The following is a 15,124-nucleotide window of genomic DNA, read 5'->3' as shown; positions in this document are numbered from 1 at the left end:
GCAATTTTATCTTCTGTAAGCTATTTAGGAAACAAAACTCCTTTGCATTACTACATGTTTCTGGTGTATAATATAATGTCTACTTCTCATCTCTTTAAGAACATCCGCACTATAAACCCAGGATTTCAATAAAATCCACAAAGTTTATAGAAAACTTTCAAACAGAAGAGCTCTGTGTTAAGAAATGTTCTCTTTAAAAATTCAACATTTCACAGGCAAATTGCCTTGTGTAAAAACTGCCCAAATTTTTCCCTTCTCTTGCTATGCTAATACCATTTTTAATCACTTGTAGCTCTGCTTACGTAATTCTTATCATGAAAGAAAACATTTAGCCATTCAGCTAATCAGATTGGCTAGCGTAAGTTTCACTTGTTTTGTTATTGCTAACAATTATTTTTAAATCTCAGATAATGCAAAGCCATCTATCCATAAAAGGAGGAAATCAGTTAACAAAGAAAAAAAAAATGAAGGAGTCAGTACATGACTTCAGCAAGAAGGGAGGATTTTTTGTAGACTGCCTGGAGCTAGATGACTGTCTTGTATGTGATATTGATTAGAACAGTCTTTTCTCATGCTTTTCTTATTTGATTCTTCAACTATCCATCTGTCTGTGGATACATGTGACTCTTCTCTCCCTATTTTTTCAGTCCATTCATACAGCTGGTATCTTTTTTGTCCTTTCACGAATGATCTTTCAGTAGGTGAGAGAACCATCCTTTTCACCAATTCAGTTTCCACTGGCTCCTAAAGAACCAAGCTTTACAGTGATGATGGTAAATAAAAAGGAACAACTGGGTAACTGTAATTGTGCCTTGCATGCGAGTTTATTCTTAGATTCAGCCACCAATCAGAAACTCAGCAATCATTTACTAGTCACCAAGAAATAAAGCAGAAATATTTACCCAATTTTTTTCAAACAAAATCTGTTTCTTCTGGTTCTGAGAAGCAGCGTAGGCACACTGTGACAAATTTGCCATTACCAGAGCTTCAGGACTAGCACTTAAGCCCTAATACATGCTTTCTAGGAGGGATGGGTTCCCAGAAAAATTCTCAAATGACCTACTACATAGAGTGTAATTGCACTTCACTGGACAGATCCACCACCTTCCACAGGGTAAGGGAAGCATCCATAGTGAAACTGAGTGCTGCTGATAAATTATCCGTAGGGTAACAAATACTTGTTATGTATTTTATTAGGCGAAGACCAGAAGAAGGATAACATCTGGATTCACAGTCCATCAGGCTTAATCTGCCAAGTGTTCCATTCAAGTTACAGTGTATTTGAAAAACATCAAAACAGTTAAATAGATTCCCATGGCACAGATCCTAATGAAATTTGGAAAACTAAATAGAAATAGTGCAATTGTGTTCACTTTTGACATGCAAAGTGGGATGAAGAAAAAAGTCTATCTGAGAGACATCATATAGTCAACAGCTGTTTGAGAAAGCCAAGCAGGGAGCAGTGGAGATCTCTAGGCTAGACAAAGTTTGAAACCTTCATCAGTGTGCTTTAATAACAATGGAAGTGAGCCATACGCTGAAAGACCAACCCTTCATTTCATAGGACCATTCACAGTTTAAAGTTAATAGGCATGAGGGAGCACTGCCCACAATAACTGAAATAACAGCATTAACTAGTTTCACACATCATACATTTACTAAGATGAGGCCTGGCTGTTGTAAATACAAGCTCCCCACATTGCATGTTTTCATATGCAGTCTGCAGAAAGAGTTTTAATACAATGTGCAAAGGCTTCTGGACAACAAGGCAGATTCTCAGAGAAGGCAGCAGCAGGTAAGCAGCAGGAGCCTCACCTTACATATCACAATCAAGCTCAGGCAAGATTCCAGGCCATGGGAGACAGCAGGACTGATTGCAAGGTGTGAGCTTGGAAATCAAAACACTTCATGAAACTAATGCTCCCTGACTATGCTTCCTTATATAAGGCAGTCAGAATGAATAACGGGTCTCTTAGTATTCGCAGTTCCACGAGTTTTCTTAATAATTGTGTTGGTTAACAATACAAGTACGTGGCCTTAGCTTTAATTTAAGAGTTGTATACACAGATAAATTATATGACTCTGCCGTAATATGAAAGCTTTAGAGATTGCCCTATAGCTTGCCTGTAAGAAAAGAACTTTATAAGAATGTATCCATTTTATTTATAGCCTATTTTATATCTGAACAACCATACTGTTGGGGGGGGGGGGGAAAGAAAGAAAAAGAGAAAGAAAAAATAGTGAGACTTGAGCTTTTTTATTCCTCCACTTTTGGGATGAGTAGTTTCCCATTCTGCTGACCTTGATTACTGCCTCTTCCAGGTTCTACTCACTTCTCCTTCACATGAGGCAGTGCCTTCACCATTTTCAGGTTTCTTTCAGGCAACCTTTGGCTCCCAGAGCAGTTTTAGGAGCCTTCATACAATATATCATTTAAGAATTGCTGTGTCTCAGAAGAGATTCTCGCCTTGCTGCCAAGATCAAAGCCACAGTTTTCACCAAAAACAATTGACAAGTCTTGTTTTGGTAGATGTGGGATTTAGCTCCAACTTACCAATCTCCTATAAAGACAGTGAGCTACATTTGCCATGCAGCATGAACGGTAGACTGTATTTTAACAAGTTTGATTTCACAAATTAGTGGCTGTTTCAGTGGAACTCTAAGTTCTACAGTATACGCATTCGACAACAATATGTAGAAACACTAATATGATGACAAGATTGATTCAAGAAACTAAATACCACTTGGCAGAAACAGACAGCAAGGTGAGGTGATTTTGTGCCACTCATCTGTATAGTGTAAGTGGTATCCATCCTTCTGTTGATCACCTTCTGCTTATATGTCCAAAAAGCTTATAACACCTTGTCACAGTTTAGCCATGGCCTGGTCAATTTCAGCATCTGAAATTGAACAGTTGGGGTCACAATTCCCTTCCCAGCCCACACCCCAGCCCACCCCCAAAACCAGGGAATGTGGAAAGGGACATGAGAAACAAAAGGCTTGTGGGTTGGAAATTAAACTAAAACAGATTTAATAAAATAATAATGTTTCTGTTTTATTCAAGGGGCATGGATATAAGCAGCCTGACCATGCAGATATGTATAGACTGACAGAGATTTTCTCACCTCTCTGAGGCTTCTCATCCAAACATGCTCTTTCGCACTATCAGTTTCAGACATTGTGGCCATCTCTAAGTCCCTCTGAAAACTCCTGCCCTTATACAGGAGACCCACAGACAAGTTTATTCTCCTTCATTCCTTTCAGGAGAGAAAATAATTTTCCCCTTGTTCCAGAATCAAGAAGAGACACACATGTCCAGTTTTGCTTTGCTCAAATTCCCATTGGAATCAGGGGACACATCCATTATAAAGACTGCAGAATATTTGTATTGCCAACATACAAACTCTCTACCACCCATGTACAACTGCACCTGAAGCTCCCCTACCCATGATAACATGACACAACTGGAGAGCCCCCAACTTACTTCTTTTGAAAGCCTGTCTCACGCACTTCTGCTCTCCAAACTACATGAGGGTTTACAAAAAAAAACAAAACAAAACCAAACCCTGATATTCCAGAGGGCCAGCTGTGATTGTGTCCTCCCCCTTTATCAGGAAGAACTGTAGCACGGTGAGGCAGAATTAATTCTGAGCTCTCAAAACAGTGTACCAAGGGGCAATCCATCTCACTTCCCTTCATCCACACTTCTCCACTACTTGAACTACCTTGCAGACAGCTGGTAAACAATCCCACTGCTTATTAAACTATGCAGGACACTGAATGTGTGAATGTGACATATGCAGCCCCTGGGCTGTTTTATAGTCACAAAGAACTGATACGAAATTAAGTAATAAGCTCCAATTACCATTTGTTAACAACTTCTAAATGTCACTCCATTAAGCAGTAGTGTTCTAGCAAAAACAGAAAATAAAAAATAATCACAAAGTTTTAAAAGGTGTCGACTTATATTCAAACAAGAAACATAAGGCATGTGAAACGGAAAACATCTAATTCTGCCCCTCTCAGAGACACATGCACACCTGCTTCGCTCTTACTGATAGCAGATAGCTGCAGGGCTCTTCCTGAGAAACATCCTGCATACCACAAAATAGCTGCAGAATATGAACTGTGACCCCCTTCTGCTTTGATAGACTTGTCATTTCTCTCAAGCTTTTCCATCCATCATAAATACTCTTTCTAATGTTTAACTCCATTATACCAAGATCCCTTGAGGGAATTTCATTGCATCTGTGACACTGGTTTAATTGCTGTCAGGTGGAAACAGTGAGGTTTTACATGTGATTAGTCCTATTTGTAACCACATAGTTTCATCGAACACTTCTGGTTGCTTCTTATTTGTATTAATTTAGTGCAATTTCCTGACATGATTGCAAACTGAATCTCACTTTGGAGTTTCCTCACCCCGAGGTGTGAGGAGAAGACTTGGGATAGTAGTTTTAAAGAAATAATTTACTTTTGTGTCAAGGAAAAAAGACTGTGTAACTTTTTGATTGCTCCTGTCATAATAAGCAATTCAAGCAATAAAAGCTCTCTCTGTTCTGTCATTATTCAGGATAGCAATCAAGAGAGCTACTAAAATAAATCCAGTTATTGCCTGAGGCAGTTCCTGAAGTGCACCTTATCTGTGATTTGAAAGGAGATGGTGTTCTTTGCAGTCTTTACATAACACAAATTTATCAACTACCAAACACAGCTGCCTTGCAGCATCTCCTAACACTAACCACCTATGCATCACCCCCTTTGTTGGAACAAAATACACAAACAAACAAACCGAAAATATCAAATCAAAGTGGTCAGATGAAATTCCATAAACTTCAGGAAAAACAACCAACATTCTGATTATTAACCTGAATGGAACTTTAAGCTATTATGGGGGTTTTCCAATCATTGTTGGAAAACAAAAACAAAGAAAAGCATTACATGGGAATGGATATACTTCACCCCCGGCATACACATATATGACTGACATGAGTAGTCTTAAGATAGGACATGGCAATCTAGGGAACTTATTGCAGCTGATGGGTGACATTTTGCAGCCTCAGGTAACCTGTAGGAAGAAGTTCTGTACTCCTTGACAATGCTTGACACATCTTTGAGCTGTTCAAGAGTGTCTTTGGGCCAGGTTTCTCAGAGGGTTTCCAGTGATGCTGCTATATATATATTTAAAAAAAAAAAAAAAGTACAATCAAGAGGCGATGAATGTAGCAGCAAGATAAGCTCACAGCTCTTTGGTCTGCATCCACAGGATGGAAGCGTCTTGCATCCAGACCCACGTTCTCTTTTCCTCAATGAAAAGCAAGGAAGGGCAGTGGTTAGAGAAGCTCCCAGCTCCATGCTTAGCTACATGTAAAAATAGAAAGAGACATCCAAACATTCCCTTTATTCTTTGCAGGAAAGACCAGGCTGCATTGGTTTGGGACTTTTATTCCTTTAGGGGAGAATGGGTTTTGCATCATGAAAGGAAACACATACCACAGCCTGAAAACCCCAGCTTTAGGGCAATGATAAGGTTGAAAAACTAAGCTCTCACTAGTCAGGAAATACCAAGCAGACGACACTTGGCCTCCTGCACTATGCAGATCCCCTTTGGCCAGCAGCATGACAAGACTAGGGAACAGACTCTTTTGCTCATCTCTTCCTGTAGTGCTGAACTGATTGTTCCAATTCTTCTGTAAAGGTTGAATTGGTTCAAAAAAAAACCCAGGAGAGTCAATAGAAAGTAATCAGCCTAGATGCAAAGAACCAGACTGTGGCCACCTCTGCCTGATTACCTGCATTATTTGTACATCCTCCATTTTTTGTGTTCAGCCTTGTCTGTAAGCAGGTGTCATTCAAGATTTACTCTTTATTACTGACTTGATAACAATGGTAGACTAAGAGGGCCAGCCAAGAATGAGGCTTTTCTGCCCCAAAATGGCACATACCCAAAGAGCTTACAGTCTATTAGTGGGCAAGGCACGCATAAGCTGCAAAGAAGATATATTAAGGAAGGAAGATCAGCTGTTGGAAGGTTGTAGCAAAATCTGGACAGGCCAGAGACAGCCCCGTGGAAAACGTGAGTTAGAAAGGGTGTCAGCTTCAAGCTCTTCTGGGCTCGCTCCTACCAGCAGGGTTTATGCTAGCTCTTTCCACTGGTTTTACCTTAACATTACATGTACTGTGAATCTGTGATTACCTCATCAATTACTCTATCAAATCAGCAGACTGTGTCTGTTGTGCTTCTGTGGTTTTGTCACCAGCCACCTAAAGGCATAAAGCAATCTTTATCAACCTTATTCAAGTTATTTTGTCTTCATGTCAGATCTGGCCTTCTCACCTAGTAGAAATACTCTGACCCATTGCCTTGCATCTCTCTAGTCTAGTAAATGTAAACCTCTGACACTTCAGAAGAGCAGCACTGCATAGCTACTTTGCACTGGAGAAAATTACTGCACCAGGTGCAGACAAACAGACATTTGAGCTCTGCTTTTTGACGTTTCTTCTCTAGAAAGAAATCAGTTATCAGTGCATGAATATTGCCTTGTAATTTTATTGCAAACTAATGGAAGTCCATCACCAAGCAATGACAGAACTTCTGCTCTGGGAGTCATTCAGCACCTGGAAAGGGAAAACTTGAACAGAAAAGCAATTTCCCAAATGAACACTTCTTTCAAAAACTCTTTCCCTTTCTCTCTGAAATGTAATTTATGGAACCTTTCAAGGAGGAAACAAGATGGAAAGATAAAACCTCCTGTACAAAGTTCAGATTTGCAACTAAATCCACTTAAGCTGAAATCCATCAAAAATTTGACATGCTTGAAAACTGCCTTCCCAGGAGGACACAGACTGAAACATAATCCTATTAAATACAGCATGGAAAATAAGTTATCCACTTTGTTTTGTCTTGCTCACCAGAATTCATGTAATAAATGCTGCAAAAAAACCCCAGTATGGCCACATGCAATGAAACGAACAGGCCATATGCCATCCACACAGCGAACCCCTCCTGATATGCCACAGTCATGCACAGCTTGTATTTTAGGCCTTATTTCCCCTCTTGTCCACAGCAGCCTGCTCTGAGCTCTCATGAGCACTAATGATTAATTAATGTCAAAGCAAGCCACGTCATTAAAGACATCTTTATTTTTTTTCTTTCACAGAACTATATTTTATCTTTTGATAGTTTTGGTTGAGACTTTTTCCATTGAAGATCCTTCCCCTTTGAAGGCTTATTATGGGCATCTGCGTGGCAAGCGATGAAAAATGAAGGTCCTCAGTTTTTCCCCTTCTCCTCTCCACGCTTAGACAGCTGGCTAGAGAAACACGAAATTCCTCTACCTTCAGCCCTTCCCGGAGGGGACAAAGCATACCGCGCTGCTCTTGCACTCCCTCCGCTGGTGGATCTCGAAAGTGTCATAGAAAACAGGTGACTCCCTCCCCTGGCGATGTTGCCTAAGTGATGCCACCAGGCTGTATTTGCAAGAGAACAGAATAGATAAAAAACGAAGAAAGCCCTGTATTGACCCCTCTCTGCTTTTTCTTGTGTATCTCTGAGGTCTTCGATGGCTGTCCCCCAAAAGTAAGCCATGCTATAGACCAGATATCATTTTTTAAAACAAATAAGTGCACGGTCAAGTCAGAGCCTTCTTCAGTTTCTTTGCTGTCAGTCTTTACCGTTCCCGTACCTTCCTGTGGGGATAAAGGTGTATTTATAATTTGCGCTATTCTCTGCTACAACAGGACCAGGTTTCATTTATTTACTATCATTTATCTGATATAAATTTTTACTTTAAAAAGCAACATTTGCTATGACAATTTTTCACTCTAACAGGCACATTAGTTCACTTGACAGCTACTCTCTGGCCTTGACAATAGTATACGGTACTACTGGTGTAAAAAAAGTGGCATATACTGACTGCAGCACTTAATAAATATAACTTTGCAGAGCCTGGGTCAACTTCACTGGCACCCCTTTGACTGGACTAAGTGGCATTAATGTGGCTGCTAAAGAGAATGAGAACTGATTAAAACAATGTGATTAAATACATGAAATAATTCTTCACCCATGCATATGGATATAAGGACAAATACACTAACTTAGGCAACTGAACCAGAGCCAGTTTGGAAGCCGTGTTCAACATCTTATGACACCTGCCTTTGGTAGTAAATCTCCTTTTAAGACCATTAGATTCACCCTCCAGTCCCAAATAGGAATCCAGTGAGTCCAGATGCCTATAGAAAGTCAAGATCAAGGCAAGTACACCTTAGCCAGTGTGGCATACTTGTATCAACCCCACTGCAAAGAGATTCTCACATTTTAATATCCCTTGCCTTTCTGATACACTGCCAATGCTATATTTTCACCTTGTATTCTCCAAAATGGAATCCCATACCCTGAGCTCTATCTACCATTAGCAGAAAGATGTCAGTGCCAATAGCAATACCTGCTGGCAAAGAAAAAGATTTGGGAATCAGTTATCTGGACTAAGTGTTCTAGATCCCAGGCAGATTATGCACTTTCTGCTCTATGGCACTTTGGGATATGTGGTCTAGTTTAACAGTATGTAGTCACGTTATGGTTAACATACGGTTAAGTGGGTTTTGTATCCATCAAAATGTCACCCTCCCTTGTCCCCCTCCTTCAAAGCAGTAAAGAGACTCAATGGCACACTTTTACCACTCCTCTGCTTTACTCCAGATAAGAGCAGGAGAGGAGAAAGATAATGAAACTGAATCATTGCCTTCTTTCCTCGACATCCACACTTGCCCATAATGTACAGGTTTTCTTTGTACTGCAGCTTGCTGCATGGATCATAATATCTTTATCTGACATTACTTTCATTTTAAAAAAATGTGCAGACCTCTCCTGATCTTCTGTGTTGCATATTCACTGACAGTATCTTGCTTTAATACTGAACAAAAGTCAGAATATTGATAAATATACGACAAATCTAGCCTGACTGTATGGGAGTATTTTATGGCAGCATTTGTATCCTAAAGACCTGTAAAATACCACATGCAGCCATGGCATAAATAAAGAGCACTCCAGAGCAATGGAATTTTTCTTTGTTTTCATGTAAGTACTCTTTAGGTGCTCTAGGACAGACAGTCAAAGATTTATAGCATATGTATGACAGCCAATTTGTATACAGTTTAAAAATGAACACCTCAAAGACAGAAAAGTATACTATTACATCCTCAGAACAAATTTTAAGGTAACACAAAAGAAAAAAAGATCTTTACTCAGTGACTCAGAAGATGATAGAACAAGCAGTCTATACCAAATGAAGAAAAAAAGCTAGGTTTTGGATAGGTCCAAGGTAACATTTTCAAGCACATTTTCTAGTGGCACACTGAGCAAGCCAGAGAGCTGGAAAGGACTGACTTCAGGTAATGCTCTCTCTTTCCACCCTGACAAGAATTCCAGGTTATATTCTTTATTAGCCTGTTTTTTCAGCTGCTAGTGAAATATTTAGTGGTCATTTTTAAAGGCTAATAAATTATAAAGGGGGGAAAAAAAGCCACTGAAGGGCAGTTACTAACTCATCAAAGCAATCTCCTCTGCAAGGACTGGCTAAAACTTCAGTTTGGGGGACTGGCTCCACACAAGCTCACATTGTAGGTTCTGTGGTAAGATGTGACACTGCATTAACTTTGCTTCTTTGAAGATGATTCATAATTTGGTAAAGTCATACTAAGAAACCCTCTGATATTGAGTGTTACCACACCAATCTAAATATAAGCCCATGCACTTTGGGGTAACTTTCACCTGCCTATAACCAAAATTTGTATCTATGTATCCCATGCACACCATTGTGTTATACTACACTGATGGCTGCAATTCAGATAACTCTCTACATAGATGTGGCCACTAGGCAAAGACGAAAAAAGTGCAGGAAAAAATGCAGTTATTTATGCTATACCTGCTCTTCTCTGCTCTTTCATCTGAAATTTTTAAAAATTTACCTCAAAGGACAATATTGAACCAACCAGCAAATTAAGAAGCATTTGGGTTTTGATCCCAAAGAAAACAAAAAGAGTTTGGAGATCCCCAAATCCTTTGCAAAATCTTCATTCACTCTGCAGCTTCCCCCAGAATGTATGAAATCTTTCAGATAAAAAATGCCATTCCTGAACCAAACTCAGACCTTCATTTCCTGTTCAAAAATAGGTCTTTGATCGCAGGTCCTTTTTACTCCATTTTTTTATTTTCAAGCACCTCTGCACTTCCTGTTGTCAGGAATGACAGGTAATGGAAGTAACAAAATACCATGAAAATGGCTGTGCCTGTGGTGAGGCTGGTCTGGCTGAAGAAATGGAAACTCTAGCAAAGTCTTGAGTGAGCCAGATCTTGAAAGGATTCATAGGCCAATTTCCAAACCAACACAGTCCAGATAGGTTTTGGGCAGCAGTTAAACCTTTGGAGGCTTCTCAAAATGAACCAAAACTTGGCATTTGCCATCTGTCAAGGAATACACATGGCTGTTCCTCAAGGTATTCTGTGGCAATAAGGGATGGATGAAAACATCACAACTGGCCAAAATATGTGATCTGCTTCTTTTTGTTTCTCCCATCCTGATCTTCACTCTCCACCCACATTCTCTTATACTTTTAAAATCTTAAAGGTGTGCAGTGAACCTGCCATCTCCATTACATCTTTCACATTATAAGGTACGGTTTATGTTGGCTGCATGCAGAAAAAGTAATTCTAACCCCTGATCAAAACTTTTGCTGACTTTTTCAATAATAACCTTCAAGGTTTAGGGTTTGTTTCATTAGTGAGAAGTGTCTTGTGAGTTTATTGCAAGGAAGTTTGTTGAAAGTGTTTTATTTTCAGAGCTGATGTACCCTTCGTTGTACCAATAATCATTTGCAGCAACAATTCTGTTAGGATCTGGAGCCACTTACAGTTTTATTTATGGTCTTGGGTTTTGAGTCACAATTGGAGTAACTTTTCCAAATGTTTGGGTTTGCAGGCGCCATCCAAATGCTCCTTAACTTGGAAAGCTTTGATTGTGTTTAGCTTCCCTTTAATAAACTACCTTAGTGGTCCCATCTTATATTGGTGAGTGTTGTGGAATCTATCCAGTGCATTAAATGCTATTGATTAATCATAAAGCATGTGCCAAGGGAGAAAAAGTAAGCAACTGTTCCCTGAAATATTCAGCCTCTGATGAAAGGAACTTTTAACAGGCAGAGGTATTCATTTCAAGAAGCGATTTCAACCCAACTTTCTTCCTTTGTAAGATCTAAGATCAATATTGTATTGAGGATACATGTTTCAGCAAGACTTTGAAATAATAAAATTAAATAGTTTGTGGTATGTTACAAGTCATCAAGATTTTAAAACAAGAAACACTTGTGTCTTATTGTTTGTACAAGTACATGCACACACTCAACAGCACAACTGAGAGAAAAGCAAAGCTAATGGTTCCAAAAAAAAAAACAGCAAAAACAATGTGAAAAGCGTGGTGGTGAGCGTGGTGGTAAGCATGGTGGTAAGCATGGTTACCTTAAGCTTACTTATTCAAGGAACAAAATGGACTTTCTTCAATATTTTGTGTTTCAAAACAAAAGAACCTGTATCCTCAAGATATGACTGTTCCCCTAATACAATAAATCAATAAAGCTCAGCTGTTATCTGTTTCATGCAAAAAAATGGGTGCATCTCACAGAGCAGAATAAAAATACAGCATTGCAAAAACATTCCAACAATGTGTAACAAGCATTGCACACTATTACCTACCTTTCCATAAAAAAAAAAACCAAACATGGAGCAGCCAAATTGGCTACAGTCCCTCCAGACCTCATGGTTTCTTATGAGGTCCAGCCTACCTTACCAGAATGAAAGCCATTGTTCTCTTGCCAATGTTTTCTTATTTGAAATGACAATAAATACAATACTAAATAATATACTCTTTCCCCATGCATCCCTGTGGCTCAGTTAGCAATCCAGAACTGGAATATTATGTTTCCCCTCATTTGTCTGTTATTGCAATATGATCCTACTCTGGATCATGGGTCCAGAAGCAAGTTTTCCAAAGATTATTTTTGGACCAGAAGAGGTCAAGATTGCTACAAATACAAAGTAGCTTTGGGCTATCTCTAACACACAAGAACTTTAAAACTCTTGGACCCTAGCACACATCTTGGCTCCCCAGTAAATATTAAGGTGTGCATCAGACTACACCTCATGCTCCTCCTCTATCTTGGCACACAGACAGGGACCCAGGTGAGTTCTGTATAGGTCCACAGTTTGGGCAGAGACAACATGTTACAACACTCATACACTCTAGACGTAGTCATGAGGACCAGAGGACCAGACTCTTGGTTGCCTAATGCATCTCAACTCCCTGCTAACTACTCCAATGCATTTGCCTGCGAAAATTGTCCTGATGGCTGTTATAAAGGTTGTAGGAAGGCATACCCTCATCAGTCTCTGCAGATCTGCAGTCATGTAAGACTGTCAGGCAGTCAGAAATCTCTTGGAGGTGTTATTTGTGTAAAAACTCTAATTACTTGCTCCTGGACTACTGCAAAGCTCCCAACATCTGAAAATCACATACTCACCTCAACTACAGGCATGATTGGTTGGTGGTTTTCTGGCCCAGAGAAATCTAATGGAAAAATATCCCTAATTGAATAGGGATACAACCCTGTAAACTACTAGAAGTCTTCTCTGGAAGTAGTACTTGCTCTGATTGTGGAGCCAGCAAGGACTTAAAACTAAAACAGTCCAGAAATCTGACTAGACAGATGCTGATAATTCTTCCCTCCCTGCCCGCCCATCATCCAGTGTGCTGTTTAGAACTCAGAGCTATTCACAACCCAGGCAAGTAAAAAAATCTCTGATCCACACAGTCATTTTTTGAAAAATGACCATAACGTTAGAGTTTCTTTTGCCAGAAGGAACTTCAATTTTATTATCCTAAAGTTCATCTTATGGCACATTTACCACTGTGATTAAAGAGACTGTGACCTTGATACTGCCATCACTTGGCAACCTGTATACTCATGATAGTGTGATAACATCAGGGATGCACACACTCTCCCCATAATCATACCACAGTTTTCATGAAACTCGGGTCCACCGTGAAACATGCTCTGTCCCCATCACCTCTGAATGTTCTTCCTTCTTTGTTATTCTTCCAACCACAAATAAAATCTTCATCTGATGTGCAGGAAAGAATGATAGTTCGTCATCACACACTGGTGCAGTAGATGAAAAAAAGATTTTTCTACACAACCCATGTTTGTTTATCCTTATAATTCTGCAGATACTATCCATGAATATTTCAGAAAGGTACATGTGGGAAGGGGTTATAACGTATGTGAGCTATAAACAAAATGACTGCAGGAATAATGAATGACTTCTGCTGTGGTATCTGTTGCTGTAATGGAATTGCTTTGTTTGTTGTTGTTTAAATAGAGAGGTACACAGATAGTAAAAGTAAACCTGTCTCATTCAAAGTTTAGTCACGTGGGAAGGTGAAAAAAGTATGTCTGCGTGAGTGAGTGAGTGGTGTCTTCCTACAGATGTCTGACTCTTCATTACCCGTTTTATGGAAGGATTTCTAATGTAGGCTAGAATTCATATGGACTAGCCATCTCAGTAAGAATACAGCCAGTGGAAAACTAGCATGGGCTTGCTACCTACAGTCCCCTAGATGCAAGGCAAGCTACCTTACCAAAATGTCCATGTTCAATTCAGTCCAAAAGCTTAGTCTCCAAAGCCATTACATTTTGGTAGCAGAGGGTGGGGATTCCATCGGGCGGACATGGTTCATAAAGATGCATGCCACTAAAATGTTTAGAAGTGAACAATACACACTCTGGGTGAGTGAAAGAGGAAAAAGAGGGACTTCAGACATCTCTCATCTAATACTGAAGTAACATATATCTGTATGAGTCAGTGACATTTGATTTTTAAAGAGTTTATCCAAGTGTGCATGACCATATTTTTCTTCCCTTTTGTGAGGTGGCAGTCACTCAGTGAATGACAGTTACATTCAGCAGTGATTTATACACATCTGTTAGAAGGTTTTGGCATCATTTGGGTCATGTATCATTTAAAGATGATATAACAGTCACAATCACTCTTATTTTACATTTGTACAAATAAGTTTTGGTAGCATTTCTAGTTTACTCCCATGCTAACATTTAGAACATTTTTATGTACACAATAAAGAATATAATATATAGTCTCTTGTAAATTCTGTTTACACATTTGTGACAGTGAACTTGGAATTAAATTGCAATGTTAACTTGTTAACTAGAATGGTATGTATCATCTGACAGCCTAAGGGTGCTTCAAATGTGGTTCTTAAAAAGTAAGAGATCAGAATCATTTGACTTTATCTGTTCCATACACTATAAAATTAATGCAGCAAACACATTCCTTTAAGGTTTTCAATTAGTAGCTTCTAATCTACAAACGATTTCCAAAAAAACCTAGATGAGAAGGCAAAACTTTTTCTGAAGAATTTCAGGTATGAATAGCTCAGCCATCATCTACTGTTGTTTCTCCTTTAGCTGTCCCTATCCCCCCCTACTCAAAAAGACAAGAAAGGAACAAAAACTCAACTCTCAGTATTTTACTGACATTTTCTGACAGACTGCGACAAAATTAAGGTCTATTTCACTTTGCAGCTGCCTGTAACTTTAGCATAATAAACTTTAAAGGGCACAGCCCTCACCAAAACACTTGAAAACAGCTTGAAAGGGGTACTCGCTGCCCGTTATGTTTACTCAAGCACTTGTTTAAAAACACATTTAAGAAAAATGTTTTTATTTCTACAGATTGCCTTAATTATAGCTTTGCAAACACTGCGAGCTCTGCAAGAAGACTGAACTGAGCTATTAGCTCCAACCTCAGGTCTTGGCTAGAGAAGTGGTTACGGCTTACTTCGTAAGCCTAATGGACTGGCTCACCCAACTCTACGCAGAGGTCCATGTTTAGCATCATGGAGCCTGGAATAGCCAAACAGGCTCGTTTCACGTCGCTTTATAATTAAAAATAAAGTAATGTCGGTCAGCCCAAGACCATCCAAAAGTAGACCTCACTGCAGCATTATTCCTCTTCGGGAAAATAAAAGCATTAGCACGGACGTTAGCACTGGCCCGA

The 15,124-nt window shown here is 39.4% G+C and overlaps 1 protein-coding gene across 4 annotated transcripts in view; it reads right to left on the bottom strand.

Moving 5' to 3' along the window:
- SMOC2 (SPARC related modular calcium binding 2) overlaps window positions 1-15,124 on the bottom strand; it is a 267,516-nt gene that overhangs the window by 119,494 nt on the left and 132,898 nt on the right. The gene's annotated exons all lie outside the window — the stretch shown is intronic.

Source organism: Phaenicophaeus curvirostris, chromosome 2 (assembly GCF_032191515.1).
Source record: "Phaenicophaeus curvirostris isolate KB17595 chromosome 2, BPBGC_Pcur_1.0, whole genome shotgun sequence".
NCBI classification, from domain to species: Eukaryota; Metazoa; Chordata; class Aves; order Cuculiformes; family Cuculidae; genus Phaenicophaeus; species Phaenicophaeus curvirostris.
This window is presented reverse-complemented; position numbering and strand designations above follow the sequence as displayed.